This window comes from Lissotriton helveticus, chromosome 2_1 (assembly GCF_964261635.1).
Source record: "Lissotriton helveticus chromosome 2_1, aLisHel1.1, whole genome shotgun sequence".
NCBI classification, from domain to species: Eukaryota; Metazoa; Chordata; class Amphibia; order Caudata; family Salamandridae; genus Lissotriton; species Lissotriton helveticus.
Genome location: NC_136059.1, coordinates 759,889,105 through 759,908,538, shown reverse-complemented (window position 1 = coordinate 759,908,538; position 19,434 = coordinate 759,889,105).

Sequence of the window (19,434 nt, the reverse complement as noted above, 5' to 3'; positions counted from 1 at the left end):
AATAAAAGTAAGAGTTATTTATTTGGCTTACTTAAGTTAATATACTTTAGAGTAATAAAGTATAGGGAGACTAAAACAATGCATAGATGCTTAAAAGCCAGTTACCATCAAGGTAATACAAGATTTAATTGTAAATCAAAAGGCAAGCAATGCTTACCAAATAGTACCTTTGTTATTTTGCACCATGTATCCAAACCAGTAAATACATGGAAGTCCACCGATCTAAATTATATAATGGACCTTGGAGATGCTTTATATCTACAAATGCATTCTATTAACAAAGAAACACTTATGCATCCAGATGATTTGCCTAAATATATAGAGCTCAATAATATGTTTTATTCACTTACGCTCCGCAACCCTTACTATGGTAATGTCCTAAAATCTTTTGATCACAACTATCCAGATATTAGCACAGCATTACATTTAGGTGTTTCAAAGTACTGTGGGGTACTACTTTGTATGAGTGTATATGTTATTTCAATATTTAGACATATGCAAAAATACTATGTTTTCGATTCACATAGCAGGGACAATGAAGGCATGCCTCATTCAAATGGAACATGTATAACGTTAGAAATAAATTCTTTTGAAGGACTTTTGGAATATGTTGTAAATCTTGCAAAAAAATTAGCAAATCCCTCTCAGAGTTGCATACCATTTGAATTAACACCAATAGATATAAAAATAATCTTAAAAAAAACATTCCAAAGAGCACTTACAGTGCACATGAAAAATAGTCATTTAACTCCAGTTACTAAAATCTTTGTACATACTACTCAAGGAAATGTCAATTCTATTTTAGAAGGGAGTTCTGTTACTTCGTACGCTTTAGCTCTTCAAAGTAAGGGGACTAATAGCAATACTAGTAAGAAAAATCTTTTGGCAGAGACAAGTATTTCCATTTTTGGGACAAATAAACAGTCTCAAATACACTCAGCCAACTTTTGCCTTTCCGAACTCTGGGGTCGATTAGGATCGCGGAGGACTTGAGTCCGTCCGCGACCCCTGAGGAGGAGGGAACGTCCGCATGGGCTGCGGCGTTCCCTCCGATCAAATTAGGATGTGACCGCCAGGGTGGCGGTCACATCCTCTATCACTAACATTGTGGCGGGTGCAGCTTCAAGCTGCATCCGCCGCAATGTAAAAAATCCATGCACAGCATTTGCGTGCACAAAGCGGCAGGCACCGCGCGGTGCCTGCTGCATTGTGCACGCAAATGCAGGGGGGTACCATAGGTACCCCCCATGTGCACCCCCCACCCCACCTTCACCCAGGGGGCCCGCAACGGGCCCCCGAAGTGAAGGTCCGTATGCTTTTCCACGGCGGTAAAGCCGCCGCGGAAAAGCATATATTTTCAGACATCCTAATATGCCTGGCGGTGTCTGATAGACACCGCCAGACATGTTAGTGCTTTTCCGCCGCGGTCGCCTTCCGACCGCGGCGGAAAAGCGGCGGACAGATTATCAGACCCACCAGCCATCCTAATTTGGCGGTGGGTCTTTGTAGTCTCCGCCGCGGTTTTTCCGCATCCTCCAGGCCGGCGGACACTTCCGCCGGCCCGGAGGATGCGGAAAAACCGCCATCCTAATCGGCCCCATAGTGTGAAAAAAAAGAGAAATACTACTGCTGCACTAGGAACTCTTGACAATGTTGGCAACGAAGGTGTTGTAGGGGAAAAATCAACTGTAATTTTGCCTATTGTACTAAAACGCAAAGGAAATAAAGATACTTTTGTTTCTTCAGACGCTTTACAGACGCAAAGTAAGGGGACTAATAGCTATACTAGTAAGGAAAGTCATTTGCCAGGAACAAGTACTTCTAATGTGGGGGCAAATATAAACTTACAAATCAACGTAGATAACTTTAGCACTTCAGAACCTAGTGTGAAAAAAATGAAAAATACAAATGTTGCACTAGGAGCCATTGCAAATAAAGGCGTTGAAACAAACAGACCAACTGTAAAATTAACGCTGGTACAAAAACGGAAAGCAAATAAACAAATCCATTTAATTATTAATAAATTCCATCGTGAAATCTTGCATGGGCCAGAGTATGTTTGTACTATTTGCAACCAGTTGTGGCATAAACAAACAATTAAAAATACTCGCACCATTTGTGAAAATGAAATGTTTAAAAGGTGTGACATTAGTAGCAAGAAAACAAATTTAATTTGTATGACTTGCTATGCTTACATCAAAAAAGATAAAATACCACCATGTTCCGTTCTAAATGGCATGGCATTTCCGAAAGTACCAATTGAATTAGAATTATACGATTTAGAAGAAAGATTAGTTTCTCCTCGGATACCTTTTTTACAAATTCGTAGTTTACCACGTGGATTTCAAAAATCATTATCAGGTGCTGTAGTTAATGTACCTGCAGATGTAATGACAACTGTTACCATTTTACCAAGGCAAATGAATGATGCAATGACCATCCCAGTCAAATTAAAAAGAAAATTAATGTATAAATCGCACACGCATTATGAAAATATTCGACCAAACACCGTTAAAAAGGCAGCTACATGGCTAGCAACGAATAGTGTCATGTTTAATGAATATGGTGTGACTATTAACCCCGAATGGGAGTATATACCTCCAGAAATGTACAATGTAACTGATAATTCTGAGACAAGCTATTCTTCAGATACATCTGACAACATGGAAGCAGGCAATTTAGATACTATGTTAAATAATGAAACAATTACCAGTAATAGTGTCAATGTATTAAGTTTAGCTCCAGCTGAATATAATACACCAAGAGGTTTATATGAAGATAAAGATTCTGAATTTTTGGCTATTCCTACCATTTTTTGTGGTGAACGAAGGCCAACCAATAAAGAAAGACATATACCGGTACATTATAGTACAATTTGTCAATGGGAATTAAGAAGTCATGATAGAAGAGTAGCAAAAAATATGTCTAATGTTTACTTTAAACTTAAAAAATGACATATTAAGCAAATTCAAGGAAAAATTAATATTTCTATACAGAAAAAATATACAGATGGTAAAAATATTACTGCTAAAGACATTAAATATAATCTAGAAAATTTGTTCCAGTTTAATGAAGGTTATAAAGTTTTGAAAACTATACGGAGTTCACCTCCATATTGGGAAAGTTGTAAACGAGATCTATTTGCGATGATAAGACAACTTGGAATCCCAACATTTTTTTTAACTTTATCTGCTGCAGAAACAAAATGGCACCATTTAATCAATATACTATTGAGAGTTAAAAACTTAAATGAATGCACAGAAGAGGAATTCAATAACATGTCTTGGGAAACTAAATGTCGATTAATACAAGAAGATCCTATTACATGTGCTAGACAGTTTGACTATCAAGTGAGGCAATTGTTTAATTGTGTTTTGATGAACGGGACAAATCCAATTGGTGAAATAGTTGACTACTTTTACAGAGTCGAATTCCAACAGAGAGGTTCTCCACATATCCATGCATTACTATGGGTTAAAAATGCACCCGTCTATGGTGTGTCACCAGTGGAGAATGTCAATGCTTTTATTGAGCAATATATTCAATGTAATAAGTCAGATGACACTATTTTACAGCCTTTAATAAATTTACAAAGGCATGGCCACACTAAAAATTGCCGTAGAAAAGATAAAAGAACATGTAAATATCAATACCCCAAATATCCTATGTCAAATACTCTCATATTAGAGCCATTGACACTTGAAGGTACAGATAGGCAATGGAAAGATAATATTAAACGTATCCATGAAGCAATGAATACTGCAACTTTTTGCACACTTTCTTTTGATGATTTTTTAGGTGTTATTAAGATGGATAATGAAGAATATATAACTTCTATACAAACTAGTTTAGAAAGGACTACCATATTTTTGAAAAGAACACCAGATGAATGCTTTATTAATAACTACAATAGTACAATTTTGAAAGCTTGGCGAGCAAACATAGACTTGCAGTTTATACTAGATGCTTATGCTTGTGCGGTCTATATTATTTCATATATCAGCAAATCGCAAAGAGGAATTAGCAAACTTATTGCACAAGCTGCTAAAGAAGTGAAAAACAATAGTAATGTCAAAGACCAACTTAAACACATAGCAAACAAATTCCTTAACTGCACAGAAATAAGTGCTCAAGAAGCAGCATATCTCATTCTCCAGATCCCATTACGCAAAAGTTCGCGGGGATTTGTTTTTATTAATACTAGCCGTCCAGAAAAAAGAACTTATTTAATGCACGATATGGCAAGTATTAATTTGTTGCCAGAAAATTCAACTGACATTCAATGTGAACATATTATTGCGAAGTACTGCAAGAGGCCCACAAAATTAGAAATGTGTACTTTAGCTGATTATGCTTCAAACTTTAACTCTGCCATCCAAAAAAAGTATACCAGAGAAATAAATGATTCTGAAGATTTACTTGCTGAAACAAACTTTTTCAGCTCAGATGAGGAAGAAATTGAAATAGAATGTACTGAAGAGGATGTAGGAATGCAGAATATAAATAGCAAGTATTGTTTAAGGAAGCAGAGACGGAGGAAAATTATACGCTATTGCAGATTTAACAAAGACAAGGAGCCTGAAGAATATTATAGAGAACTATTAATGTTCCACTATCCATGGATAGAAGAACATAAAATTATCGCAAACAATGACACTTACTACCAAAGATATCTACAAGTTAGAAATGTTGTTGATTCACAAGTTAAAATATATAACCATAATCACGGGGATGTTAGGAACATTACCACTGAAGAGTGTAATGAAAATATTATATCCCCTCCTCTATCACCTCTATTAATACAAACAGCCAATGTATGTGATGAAGGGAACAATAAAGAAAATTATCATATATATGACGTGTCATTAGATTTAGGAATTAGAACAATAACTGAAGAACAAAGCTTAACTAACTCCATTCTACCTGATGATAAATACCTAAATATAATGCACAACTTAACTAGTCAACAACTAAATTTTGTTTACCATCACTTGTATTTGTTAAAAACTACAAGTACTCCATGCTATACTTTTTGCACTGGAGGGGCTGGTGTTGGTAAAAGCTTTCTAATAACTGCACTACATCAAACATTACTACGCTACTATAATACAAAGGCAGGTGAAAATCCAGATAATATACATGTCCTACTTACTGCGCCAACAGGCAAAGCAGCACATATTATTCATGGACAAACATTGCATAGTACTTTTAAAATACCTGTCTCACAAAGTTTAAATTATAAACCACTAACGATGAAAATAGAACTTCTCTGCAAATGAAAATGCTGCATGTTAAAGTTCGTATTATAGATGAAATTTCTATGGTGGGTCAAAATATGTTCAATTTTATACATAACAGACTACAAGAAATAAAATGTTCAAATGAACCATTTGGAGGAATTTCTATTATAGCTATTGGTGACTTTTACCAATTGAAACCTGTTTGTGACAGATACATTTTTCAGGACTCTAATAATTTGTATGGTCCTTTAAGTATGAACTTATGGAAAGAACATTTTAAACTATTTGAATTGACTAAGATTATGCGTCAAAAAGAAGATCTCCAATTTGCAGAACTACTAAACAGATTAAGAGAAGGAAAGCATACTAAAGAAGATATTCTACTAATTAAGCAAAGAGAAATGCAACCTGATGAGAGTCTATTAGAAACAATACCATATATTATGTCTACTAATGTTGAGGTAAATGAAATTAACAGACTTGTTTTGGGTAAACATAGCAAGGAATATCCAGTGTATATTACTGTAGCTAACGATACTGTGAGTTCTGATGTATCAGAAAATGTTAAAAAAACTATACTTAACCAATTGCCTAAGGATCCAACGAAAACTATGGGACTTGCACATACATTACACATTGCTTTACAGCTCCGTTATGATTTAACTTGCAATGTGGATGCAAATGATGGTTTAACTAATGGCGCAACTGGTATAGTACAATTTGTTGACATTATTAACAAGACACCTTTTATAGTTTGGGTATCATTTGACAATATTACTGTGGGTCAAAAAGCAAGGCAAGAATATAAGCATTTATATCATGGCCAAATAGAAAAGTCATGGACACCAATACATGCTATAGCTAGACATTTCCAATACACCAAGAAATTTATCACTGTCATACGCAAACAATTTCCTTTCCGACAAGCATCAGCACGAACTATACATCGCACACAAGGGGACACTATAGAACCACTTTATATACACTTCAATAAATCCAAAATTCATCATTTACATTATGTTGCCATAAGCAGAGCTAAATGTATACAGAACATATATGTTCGAAATTTTGATGAAACTAAAATTATAATACACCCAAAAGTTCATGAGGAAATGGAAAGATTAAGGACCGAAATGCTACTTGAAATAACTATACCACAATTAGAGACATACACAGCACATTTCAATATTATAACACACAATATACGATCACTTCAGAAGCATTTCACATCAATGATAGCCAATAGTAACATGATGCAAGCAGACATTATTTGCTTAACTGAAATCAACACAACAAGGAAGTCAACTGTCAATGATTTTATGGTAGAACAATATAATCATATTATATTTGATAAATTACATACATACAACACTATCCATGGGATGATACTGTACTACAAGAAAGATCTTTGTATATTACCTATTTATGAAACACACCAAGGGATAGACATTTTACATTTTACATTACAGATTAATTCGACAGATTACCTTATTATTATAGTCTACAAACCACCACAGAAAAATATTACTGATCTTTTGGAATTTATTCCCATTATCACTAATTTTTATCCAGAACACAAATTCATCATTATGGGAGATTTCAATGTGGATGTCTCTCAAAGCAATTCACAAACTCAAAAACTAATTGGATTCTTTGAGACAAAATTGCAATGTATACAACTTATAGACTCTTACACAACAGACTACCAATCTATCTTAGCTCATATATATACCAATTACATACTTCAAAATTATGGAACTTTAGAATGCTATTACAGTGATCATAAAGCACTATGGATTTCTATTTAACACTGTTTATAACATTTATTTCTATTTCAGATGATGACTATTGAAGAAATCAATAACATTGCCTCCAATGACAGCAAACCTTATGAAAAACCCATCAGAGTTAATGTGATCAAGTGCTCAAGTAAAACTAATTACAAGAACGCCAAACAAGAAAATAAAGTTCTATTTCATCTGGCTCTAGCAGATAAAACTGGTACAATTAAAGCAACGTGTTACCAAGAAAGTTTATATCAGCAGACACAATACAACTGTGGGCTACTAATACGCAATTTTATCATTAAAAACAAAACAATTCTGATAACAAAGCAAAGCAAAGTTACAACATTTCCGGCAATGTCTATAACTCAATCCCTAATTCAAGACGCTGAAAACATTTTGCAGCCTCCTGCACCATCCGCTTCGCCAATTAAAGAAATAAAGCGTGCATCTGTGAGAACTCTTATGACAGTGTGTGGGACCGTTTCAGAAGTAAGTAGAGGTCTTTTGTGCTGCGTGTCTCGCTGCTTCTGTTGTCAGTTAGTGTGTGTGGTATTGTCAGTGACATTGCCGAGATTTATGTTTGCTTTGTCAGTGTGCTGGTGTCTGTGTGTGTGTATGTGTGTACACTATTTAGTGCTTAGATCTTATTTTTTTTATGGTTGCTGTTCTGTGTATAGTCTCTGTAACACATTAGATATGCTGTTATGTTTCAGAGGCTTTCTATCAATTATAAATGATCTGTACAGCATCCAAATATTAAAATTTAACAATGCGTGGAAATAGGTGTGCTATATATACTCTGCTATTAGAAATTTTAATTTGTTAGGTTATCAAAGAGGAGCGCTGTACTCAAACATCAAAGTTCTTATTTTTTTAACATTGTTGGGAACAAGGCCGTTAATTTGAAAATAGCAATAGACCTTAATAACTATGTCTTCAATGCTTGGACAATTATTAAGTCTGACTTCTCTGCTTTTGAATTTTAAACAATAATATTTTGTTTTAGGAAGAGGAAAGTAAACAGGTGCTCATCAATGGACAAAATACTGACATTAAAAGTATTACCTTAAAAGACTCCACTGATGACATCAAAGTCACATTATGGAGAGAAGCTACTCTATTCTCAATAAACATTGGAGAATATGTGATGTTGACTCATGTCACAGTACATGAATTTAATGGACAGAAAATATTGAACACGACAAGGCACAGCAAATTGAAAGTAAGGAACACACCCTCTCTCAGACACCCCATACTCTATCACTTCCACACACACACACACTCTCTCTTTCAAGTATACACAGTTTAACTATTCAAGACACTAACTCTCTCCCACACATTATCTCTCTACAACAGCCTCTCTCTACAACAGCCACTCTCTACAACAGCCTCTCTCTACAACAGCCTCTCTCTACAACAGCCTCTCTCTACAACAGCCTCTCTCTACAACACTCTCTCTCTACAAAAGCCTCTCTCTACAACACTCTCTCTCTACAACACTCTCTCTCTACAACATTCTCTCTCTACAACACTCTCTCTCTACAACACTATCTCTCTACAACACTCTTGTCATGTTTTCCTATAGGTTCTGAATCGATCCCCCTATTCCTGACCCTATTCTGGTTAAACTAACTATCAAGTTAACTAACAGTCAGCCCATGAGGCAAGAACAGCCCCCATGATGCAGATACCGTTATCTGACGCAGTCACACTACGGCACAGGAACGTGTTATCTGATTAGGTCATAACGCTTGAGATCTAATTAGACAAGCGACATTCCTCCAGCCCCTGATAAGGCATACGACGTTCTCATAACAAATCAAACCTATGACAACCTGGAAAATCCGTGCGGCCATTGTTTTGATTTCACAGAGAACTTTAGTAAAGAATGTGCTAACGAGCAAGTCGTATGACATCTTTATTGACGTATCTATGTCCATCCTTACGTTAATCTCGGCACCTTTAAGGTATAAATATTGCCGATCTTGCCCTATGCAAACACACGCGTGGTGACAAGACGGAGCAGCCATATTTGCCGAAGCCGAGAGCAGAAGCAGACCCCGCTGGCAGCAGCCCCGCCTTCCTGACGCGCTGAGAGACGCGCTGCTATCTCAAGCCGAGAGACCCAGCACCGGCGTTTCTGGGCAGCCCTCGCAGGCAGCCTGGAATATCGAGAGCAGAGAAAGAGATACCATTCCTCATTCATCCTAACTTCCAGGTACAGAACTGAATAACCCCTCACAGAGAATTCTTTAGTTATTCACTTGGCAAAAACAAACTTAACTTAAACTGTAACTTTCTATTCCCGCCCACGCATTAGACTTAGGTCAGGTACACGGGGTAGGCGTATTTAGAAACACCAGTTGAGTACGTTTAGTCAAATGTATATGTGTATGTAAATATATTTTAATCATTTTAAACATCATATGGCTCAGAAACCATACCAATGTTTTTACAGTATTATTTTATACTATTGCTTTTAATGTATGCACTTTACTTAACTATAAGTATTGCAATAATATCGATCCATTTCTCATATATGAGAAAAGAGACTGATCAATAAATAACACCTTTTTATTGAACACGCCCGTCTCTTCCTTTTCTCTACAATCTGATGAGACTAAGAATGCACGTACTGACTGAGTAAAATAATTGCCTTGTGCTCACACGACTCTCGAGATTGACTCTTGATTATTATTATTTATTATTATGCGTTCTTATATAGCGCTCGATTACCCGTAGGCATCTCGGCGCTTGCCTTGGGAACCCGTCCTGGCTTTTCCCTGTGAGATACCCGTACTGGGCATCCCCAAGGTGAAAGCCAGGCATCCCGCCGCAGGGGGGCCGTAGTGGAGATTAAGCAGGCTAATGCCCAGAGCTGCAGAGTGTGAACCCGTGATTCAAGTAGGCACCGAAGCGAGAATTGTCAAGTCCGTGGATAATTGGGCTCAAGACCCTGCCGCGTCGGGAATTGAACCCTGGTCCCGGGTCTGACCTCTGCTTCAGGGTCTGCCTCCTCTAACCAGTGAGCCACACTTCTCCACTAGGGGAGAGCAAAGTTGTCATGTTCTATGGTTGTCAGAAACTAAATCCCTTCTTGTCTAATCAGGGAAGTTAATTCCTCCTTGAACATTCGAGAAAGTTTCTAGCGAACTCTGAGCTACGCTGGCAAACCCAAAAATTAAATCTAGTATCGACAGTAGTAGACCTAGTTAACGTCTGGTCTAGGCCTTTACTGCTGTAGGTATTAATCCAATGCGCAGAGCCTATTGGGAAAATAGGAGCTACACTACATGGCGCCCAACGCGTTTGGAAAGGGCGATAAAACTAACGTAAGACATTTAGAGTAACTCAGTCGTGCTTTCTCACTCAGACCCCTTTTTCCATTATACTCCAAAGACGTCTGGAGTGGGTGAAAGGTAATATCCTCCAAAACCTCGCAGGAGGGAACTCCTATGTATGGTTCTTGGTATAGTCAACGTTGAAGGATAAAAACATTCCCAAAATATTGTGCATCTAATCTCTGTTTCCATAAAGAAACCTGATCTGCAAACAAACATAATACCATCCTGTCTGTAAAATGGCAGAGAGTGATGATGAAAGAGAGGCAGTTAGATTAGCAACTGAACTCGCAGATGCTGATGCTACCATGCAAGCAGCAGACCCGAATATAACACTCATTCCGGTCATTAAAAGGAGATCTATAACCTTAAAACTTATAGAAAATGGACTGACACCTAGAGGTGGCACAGTCATATTCGTAATCGAGGCACACGAATATCGGCAGACAGAGGTATACTATTCATGGATACATTTTCCAGCAGCAAATGCTGTAACAAAGTACTTCCACTATTACAAAGTAGAGGAACCTCCTGAAACATACACTCCTTTCGAGGAGGTGGAAGTACCACTCAAATTCCAAGAGCATTTGCTCTTATTTGATGGCGCCCTAATACATAACAATCACATTACAAGGCTCGGTCCTTTAGGAAGACCAGGAGCAACGTGGCCGGTCTTAGCCGGATACACACCACATCCAGACATCGAAAGAATGCCTGCAGCAGAGCTGTTAATACAGCTAAAACAACTACTAAAAATTCATAGACAATTAGTTCAGTATGTAATGCGGACTTCAACAATTCAGCCAGCGATTAAACTTCCACAGCTGACCCCTCACCAGGGGAATACAAATAAAATTACACCACAGAACATCCAATCCTGCCTAGGTAAAGTTCCAGCTAAACGGGAACAGATACCATTCTGGTTGGCACAGAAAATTACCCAAATAGAGGCGGTGTTTCCTGACACCACCCCATTAGAAAAACACAGGATTCTGACTATATGTCTCCCAATGGGAATCGCACCACACATTGAGGACTGTGACACTTGGGGTACAGTCTTTGCTTCCATCTACACAAAAACGCACGGTGTTTCATCCATTTCGGTAATACCAGATGTGCTAAAACAAATTCAAGATGAATATGGTCCTGAACCTGCTTTAACTCTTGGTATGAAATTACTAAAAGACTTCAAGCAGGTCTCGGCTATATTATTAGCCAACATAAAAGGTGAGGCAGCAAACGTGGCGATCCGCCAGAGGTTAAAAGAGACAGATATAGCAGACCAACCAGCTGAAATTGCCAGAATCATAGAAAAATCCTATGAAGAACTAGGCAGAGATAGACTAGGTGGAATACCAGTAAAACCGCAACTGACTACAAGTCCAGAAAAAATATTTTTTAATAATAATTCACCAAAAAAGAACTGGGATGGAAACAAACAATCCAATCCTAAAGAAAAGAAATTCCAGTCCCGAGGGAGGTCTCCCAGGCGAAGAGAGAAATCTCCAAACCAAAGACAGAGGTCACCGCAGAGTGACCCCTCTGGGAATAGATATAACCTTAGAAATAGGGATAATATTAAAAAACCTGATAGATATCAAGACATTGATACACGTCCCTCTCAATCTTTTCAGACTTCCTCGCAGAAATCGGAAAGAAGAGGACGATCAGAAGAGCACGCCAAGTCCAAAGACAAGGAACCTGCTCAGCTAAAAAAGAAATTACAATTTCCAAAAAAGAAGGTAGCCAGTATCAAGGTAGTTAAAAATGCCGAGAATACTGAGGACACAACTGAAAAACGGAGAATGGGCTCAGACAATGCTAGACAGCGCAGCAGAGGTGAGCATAGCTCGCAAAGTCCTTATGAATCATCTGGAGACAGTGGACACGAATGAATACCTTCAAGTGGAAACTGCAGACACCAGAGTTAGCAAGCCCCACAAGATATACGAGATAACATTACGTATAGAGGGAGATAAGACTAGGAAAATAAGGGGACTATTTTGGGATAACCTCTCAAAGGGTTATGACATCCTTCTAGCTGAAAAAGACTGGCCACCAGAGTTTGTCAGGGAGTGCCCTCATGGCGAAGAAGTAATTATGCCTGCCTTCTCGAATCAAATCCCGATTCATAAAAAATACACACTTGCTAGAAAGTGGGCAGTGGCCTTAGCACCTGCTTTATATAAAAATCATGTAGGATGGGATGAGGACTCCCCTCCTCACAAAATCCAGTTAAAATCACAACCTAGTGCACAAAGGCAGTACCCAATTAAGCAAGAAGCTAAAAAACAGGTAAATGAAATACTAGATCAGCTAGAATACCAGGGGGTGATTGAAACTTGCACCTCACAAATGAACAATCCTGTGTTTCCGGTCTCCAAACCAGACAATTCATATCGTCTAGTTTTGGATTACCGACACCTTAACACATGTTGCAAAACCTTTGCAGTGCAAAACTCACACAGTGCTGCACTAATGAATAACATAGTGCGCAAAAAATACAAAACAACCTTGGACATCTCCAATGGATTCTTTTGTCAAAACATAGCACCAGAGAGCAGATCTTTAACTGCATTCTCAGTAAATGGCACTCAAAAGCAATTCTGTCGGTTAGCCCAGGGGTACAAGAACAGCCCGGGGGTATTCTCAGCGAGAGTAACAAAATTACTACAACTATATGATGATGAAGCATTATCTTATGTCGATGACATTTACTTAACAGATGATGACTTGGAGACTCACTTGAAAAGGGTGAACACCATAATACTTGGGTTCGCTGCAGAGGGTTACAAATTCAACTTTAAAAAATCCAGAATTGCCCATCTGACAGTCTTATACGTAGGATATGAATTATCAAGTATAGCCTGGTTGACAATTTTCTAAGAACTAGAAGAATTAAAAAATCTAAAATATGAAAAGACGTATCCTCTGCCAATCGACATTCTGCCTCTATGACATTACGCCTGTGTAATCTATACAGACGGACATGCTCAACCCTCCGTTTGGGGAGAACAAGCATACAACCCCACATGTGAGATTACAAAAGAAGTGTGGCGGGGAGGTAAACTAAGACCTCTATTAACAAAATCACACTCAGTAGAAACAAATTCAGAACTACAAACTGAAATAATAGCTTTGAAAATGGCGCTAGATAATGCGGATCGCGAATTCCCGACACTTATAGTGTCAGATTCATATTACTGCGTCAAAGCATATAACAAGGATTTGCAGACATGGATTCAGAACGGTTACAAAGATGACACAGATGCACCAATAAAGCAGAAACTGCTCTGGGAACAAGTAGCTCTTTTGAAAAAAGAACTACCAAAGACTCACGTGACACACTCACTGAGTCATCAGCGTGATGGCGTTCACGTTGTGGGGAATTCATTGGCTGAAGCAGCCGCTGCGGCAGCCACTAAACCGGCTCCCGTAGATCGAAAAAAGCGTACATTAAAATACATTGACGGTGAAACGATGCTGGCGGTGAAAACGTCATCAAAAGGCGACTGCTCAGCGTTACCGATCAACTATCCACTCAATTATACATACATAATCGATGCGAACTCCGTCCCTTTTGCTTGAATCCCTGGAGTGGGGGATAGAGTAATGCCAAACATGGACAGGAGAAACTTGTTAATCGCAGACGCACACATGGGCGAGGGTCTCAGACACCTTAAATTAAAAGATTCTCTGGAAGAATTACAATCACGGTACTGGTGGCCAGGCATGAGCCTGCATTACACCATGTTTGTAAAAAACTGCCCAAACTGCAACAGAGATCGCAGTGGGGAGAGAAACCGTTTAATACCTCGTCGTATCAAGGCAGATAATATTACCAGCAAAAAGAATGGCTTGCGATTAACATATACAGGCTAGTTTCCACTTATAATGTAGATCACCAGCACTCGGCTGACGTCCGGACTATTATACAAGATTTGCGAGTCTAAATGGCATATACGCTAAGAGCATGTTACGTTCGACCATTGTTTTCACTCTGGCACACCAGCCTGGGGGAAACATGGCCAAATGAGCACAGCCCAGCGGGAATCTTCTCACTTCCTTCCTGAGGGTACTGGATGGTGTAAAGAAAAAACCAAGGCAGAAAGCAATCTATAATGGAAAGGATATTAGGTTCGGGAGCTGGGTGGGTCAAACATCTAATAAGTGTCCAACGTAGTCTAAATAACTTGCCAAGAAATTCTCTGAAGGGATTCAGTCCGTACGAATTATTATTTGGAACTAGGATGTTGATCTCTGACCTTGATAGTCAGACTTCCGTGGTTAAAGAAAAAAGCTTTGATGTCAAAGACCGTTTGGCTATTTTGCAGGACTTAAACAAAACAAGAAAAGACCTGAGCAACATACAGTTGAAACAACAGCCAACGACCACTGAAGAATCACCACCTGTCCCAGCAAGACCTGTCTGGATTCCAAAAGTCGGGGATCAAGTCAGGGAAAAGATCGCGGTAAAGAAGGAATTTGTGCCTTCCAACAGAAAAGCAGTTCCTGTCTTGTCTGTCAACGGGACAAGATCAGTTGTACTACCGCCACTTGCTGGTAAAAAGGAGAACCGAGTTGTATCCATCGACCTGGTAAAACCACAACATGTGGCCGATAACAAACAGTAGGCCAAGTGGACTCCCAATAAGTAGCAGAACACCAAGGTTTGCTACCAGCACAGAGGTCCTAACAAAAAGGCTCATCACATTCGAAACGCCTAAAGAAGAACAAGAAGGACTATGCAACAATGCAATAGAACTCAGACCTCTTAAAACCCAAATAAAGACATTTAGCAGAGACACACCAATCTATACTGAAGTACCAAGTGAAAATGCAAAAAACAGAAATCCTGAACCAATTGGAACAATTGACAGAACTGCATCCGGTTACTTCATCAACTTCAATGATTCCTCTGACGGCTTCAGTGAATCAAAGACACAGCCATCATCAAAATCCTTTAAAGACAAAGCTAAGGAACTTTTGAAACATCTGAAAGAAACATATCTGGTTTCTCCATGGATTGAATTTTGGGTGGGTTTTGGTGCATTTATCCTCATACTTTGGCTCATCATGGTATTTACTTTGGGACGCTTCATTGAGGGAAAATATGCTAAAATGGACACAGCAAGTCAGAACATCAACTTGGTCCTCAAACCACACACATCTTCACACGTCGAGAAAAGAGAACTTTCTTCAGCCAACTTCACAGCCAATCCTATACCTGGTGGGGTAGCCTGGGACAACACTGACTATGAAATTTATGGTCCGGTCGAGATCCTGAAATATCCACACCAAATCAAGATCTCCTTGAGTGACTTTGCAAAACCAAACTCATTTGCTGATGATTGGGACTTCGAAAGTATTAACAACATGATGTCTGACTTAGTAATGTCTGCTAAATTTACAAAACATGATTATTTGCAAGGTTCTACAAATTATGATAGTATGTATTGCTATAACCATTATGGTAACCATTTTTTACATAAATCTGCACAACCTAGAAATGTTTTAAGTTATAATCAATGGGAACATTGTGCTACACCTCCAAAAGGGAGCTCTAGAACCGTATATGACAAATATTCATATTTTTCAGGTTTTAACATAAGTAATGCTGAAACATTTTATTTTAAATTGGCAAACAAGACAGGGATGAAAACCATGATAACCAACACAAAATTGATATATTCAGATTCATTCTTTGAAAAAATGAATACATTTGGATTTGATTATTGGGACAAAAATGTTGATTTGAAAAGTGTTTGGGGTACAAAAGAATGGCAAGTACAGGGTATAGAAGCTTTGTTTAGAGCCTGCATGATCCCAGAACAAATGATATTTTTAAATGACACTGTTCAACAAACCACCTGTCTTGGCTTAGCCAAAATCAAAGATTTAATTAAACCGTCTATTCCAAAGCCAACAATGTTTAGCAATAGCTCTGATACAGATGAAGAGATAGACGTAAACCATATACTAAACCAAAACAGAACACATCCTGATTGGAAACAATGGTTGATCTGGCCCACAGATACAAATAACTGTCAAGATAGATTCCTGAATAAAACACAGGGTTTCAAAATGACCAGGCCAGACTCTAGATATCCCCAAAGACATCACCCAGGGATAATAACAACCTACAGTGTGGGCAAATTATGCCTTCAATGGCTACAAACTTCCACACTGCCTGAAATTAAGCAACACCTAACTTTACTTACTGATGGTGCTGACTTGCGTGATTTCATAATGGGACCACGCAAACAGCGTCAAAAGCGTTTCATAGCAGCCTCTGTATATGCAGCATACAATGAGGCCTGGAAGGTTACTCAAATTGAGACAGCAGAAAGAATACGGGAAATTGACCGTATTAATTTGGAAAAATCACTATCTGTAGTGGACAATGGGTTAATGACTCTGTCCTCCAGAATTTTTTCATTGGACAGCATTGTGTCTTCAGCAATCGATATATTATCGCAAGACTTACTGTTATTACAACATGGTCAGTCACAATTGCGTTCTATTGTACAGCTTGGCTGGACGTTACAAAATCTGCGTTCAGGCTATGTGCCTTGGCGTTTAATCAACACAACGTCACTATTCCAAATCTTTAACCTTACTGATAGACAAATCGGTATGGCGCAAAAGGGTGCTGATTATACAATCTTGAGCATTGAAAAACTAGAAAGATTACCAATGACAATGTCAGAACGACCTGTCAGTGAATGGATAATCCACGGAATCATAAATATTCCAATCTCAACCTTCAGGTTTCAATACTGCCAAAAATATATACAGGCTGGCATGTACGAGAAATTGGGAAAGGGGTACCTTAAAACAACTTGGAACCTGCCCTATTCACATGCATGTGTCAGTAATAAAGGACAGAAAGTGTTTCTTAGTGGCAACAATTGTGCTATGTCACTAAGCGGCACGCTTCTGTGTAACGGAATTAGTTTGCATGGAGCCTGTGAAGGGAATTCATACAACCTTTCATGTCACCAGCAAGGCGCACCTGCAACTGAAATAGAACCATTCTTTCAAAGACTCTATAATGGGAGTTACATTCTTATTGTAGACCGCAGATGTTGTAGTCTTATGCCCGGGACTCCTTATCTAGTCACTACGACGGCGAAGGTCAAGTGCTGTGGACGTTCTTTATTCCCCAGCTCCTTTCCAGACATGGAGGCAAGGGCATGGCCCAGTTTGAAAATTACTTCTATTCGAATAGATACTTTAAGCAGAATGAAAACAGTGCTTCTTCAGACGCCTACAAGGCTCACGTCATCAAAAGAAACGTATGATCTACAAGTCGCAAGGACGACTGCAGAGATACATACATTATTATCAACTAATTCCCCCGTACATTTCGCGGAAATCCTGAGCGAAATCTTAAATATTTCTGATACCAATGGGATCTCAGGGGTATTTAAGACAGTATTTTCGATGGCATTAACACCATTCAAAGCCATACTGGGTATTTTTCCAGATTTCGTCCATTCGATTTTTGGCGGACTTCCCCTGATCCTGGGACTAATTGCAGGAATCCTATTCTTAGTCCTTATTTTTCGTTATGGCAACCCATGTCACAGATCAAACTCTCGCGACAATGGAAGATACGATCCTAGCCATTGGATACCGGGACCGGATATCAAAAATCCTGGGACTCTCCCGGCTTAGAGACCTAAACATGACTTGGTTTCTATAATTTCGACCAATGTGGCAAAGGTGTGTTTTACCTGTACTAAGGTGTCTGCTATGCGGAGAAGAATGCGTGTTAGACACCTGTCTGACGCTACAATCGGATGCGCCAGTGGATGCAGATACACTGTTGGTTCCTACCAAGGTTCACGCTTTGTGCTGCCCTCAAAGGCTGCCAATCCTGATGACGGCATTCCTGGAATCTTCACCACTGCGATTGAAGAGTAGTGAAGTTCAAGATGAAAGCAGCATCGAACAGGTACGACCTTCTGTCAGCAATGCGAATCAGAATGTCAATGCAGACAATCATGCGCATGAATGCATGGTTACCCCTATTTCCGACTTAGTGGAACTTTCCCATGAAGCTGTTGACACTTTTTTCGAAAGCCTGAATGATATGATGTTCTCTCCAGAACAGAAATAGAGACTTTTGAGCAAGCTCGCACACGGCGTTCCCTGAATTCGGCCTTCAACTTTAAAAATAAAGTCACATGAACAATTCTTCCCACCAGTTCACGGACAACAATTTTTTAGCAGCCCCAAATAATTTTTCACAAATTTTTCGGGACACTTATCTTCTGCTTAAAGTAAGAAACTATTCCTAGAGAACTAAGATTTCTATTTTTAGATACTTTATAAACTTTAGTTGCCCGCTGGGATGTTCACAAATATTTTATTATGTGATGAGATGGTCTCGAACTTCCTTTCTGTATAGCTATATTAAGAGCCATTTCATGTGTATTTCTCAAATACCAAATTAGCAATAATGCATACAAATGCGTGTTTACTTTTGCATTTAATTCATAGCTTAAGTGTATACAATATATATGACTGCAATTTTTCAGTATATTTGAAAATTTCAAAATGCATTTATGTATTTTGGGGTGGTAAGGTATACACTATACTCTATAGTATGTTGTACTATGTTATACTATGCATAGATTAGTAAATATGTCCATAGTTAGCGTGGAGTGGGTGTCATGTATTCCTATAGGTTCTGAATCGATCCCCCTATTCCTGACCCTATTCTGGTTAAACTAACTATCAAGTTAACTAACAGTCAGCCCATGAGGCAAGAACAGCCCCCATGATGCAGATACCGTTATCTGACGCAGTCACACTACGGCACAAGAACGTGTTATCTGATTAGGTCATAACGCTTGAGATCTAATTAGACAAGCGACATTCCTCCAGCCCCTGATAAGGCATACGACGTTCTCATAACGAATCAAACCTATGACAACCTGGAAAATCCGTGCGGCCATTGTTTTGATTTCACAGAGAACTTTAGTAAAGAATGTGCTAACGAGCAAGTCGTATGACATCTTTATTGACGTATCTATGTCCATCCTTACGTCAATCTCG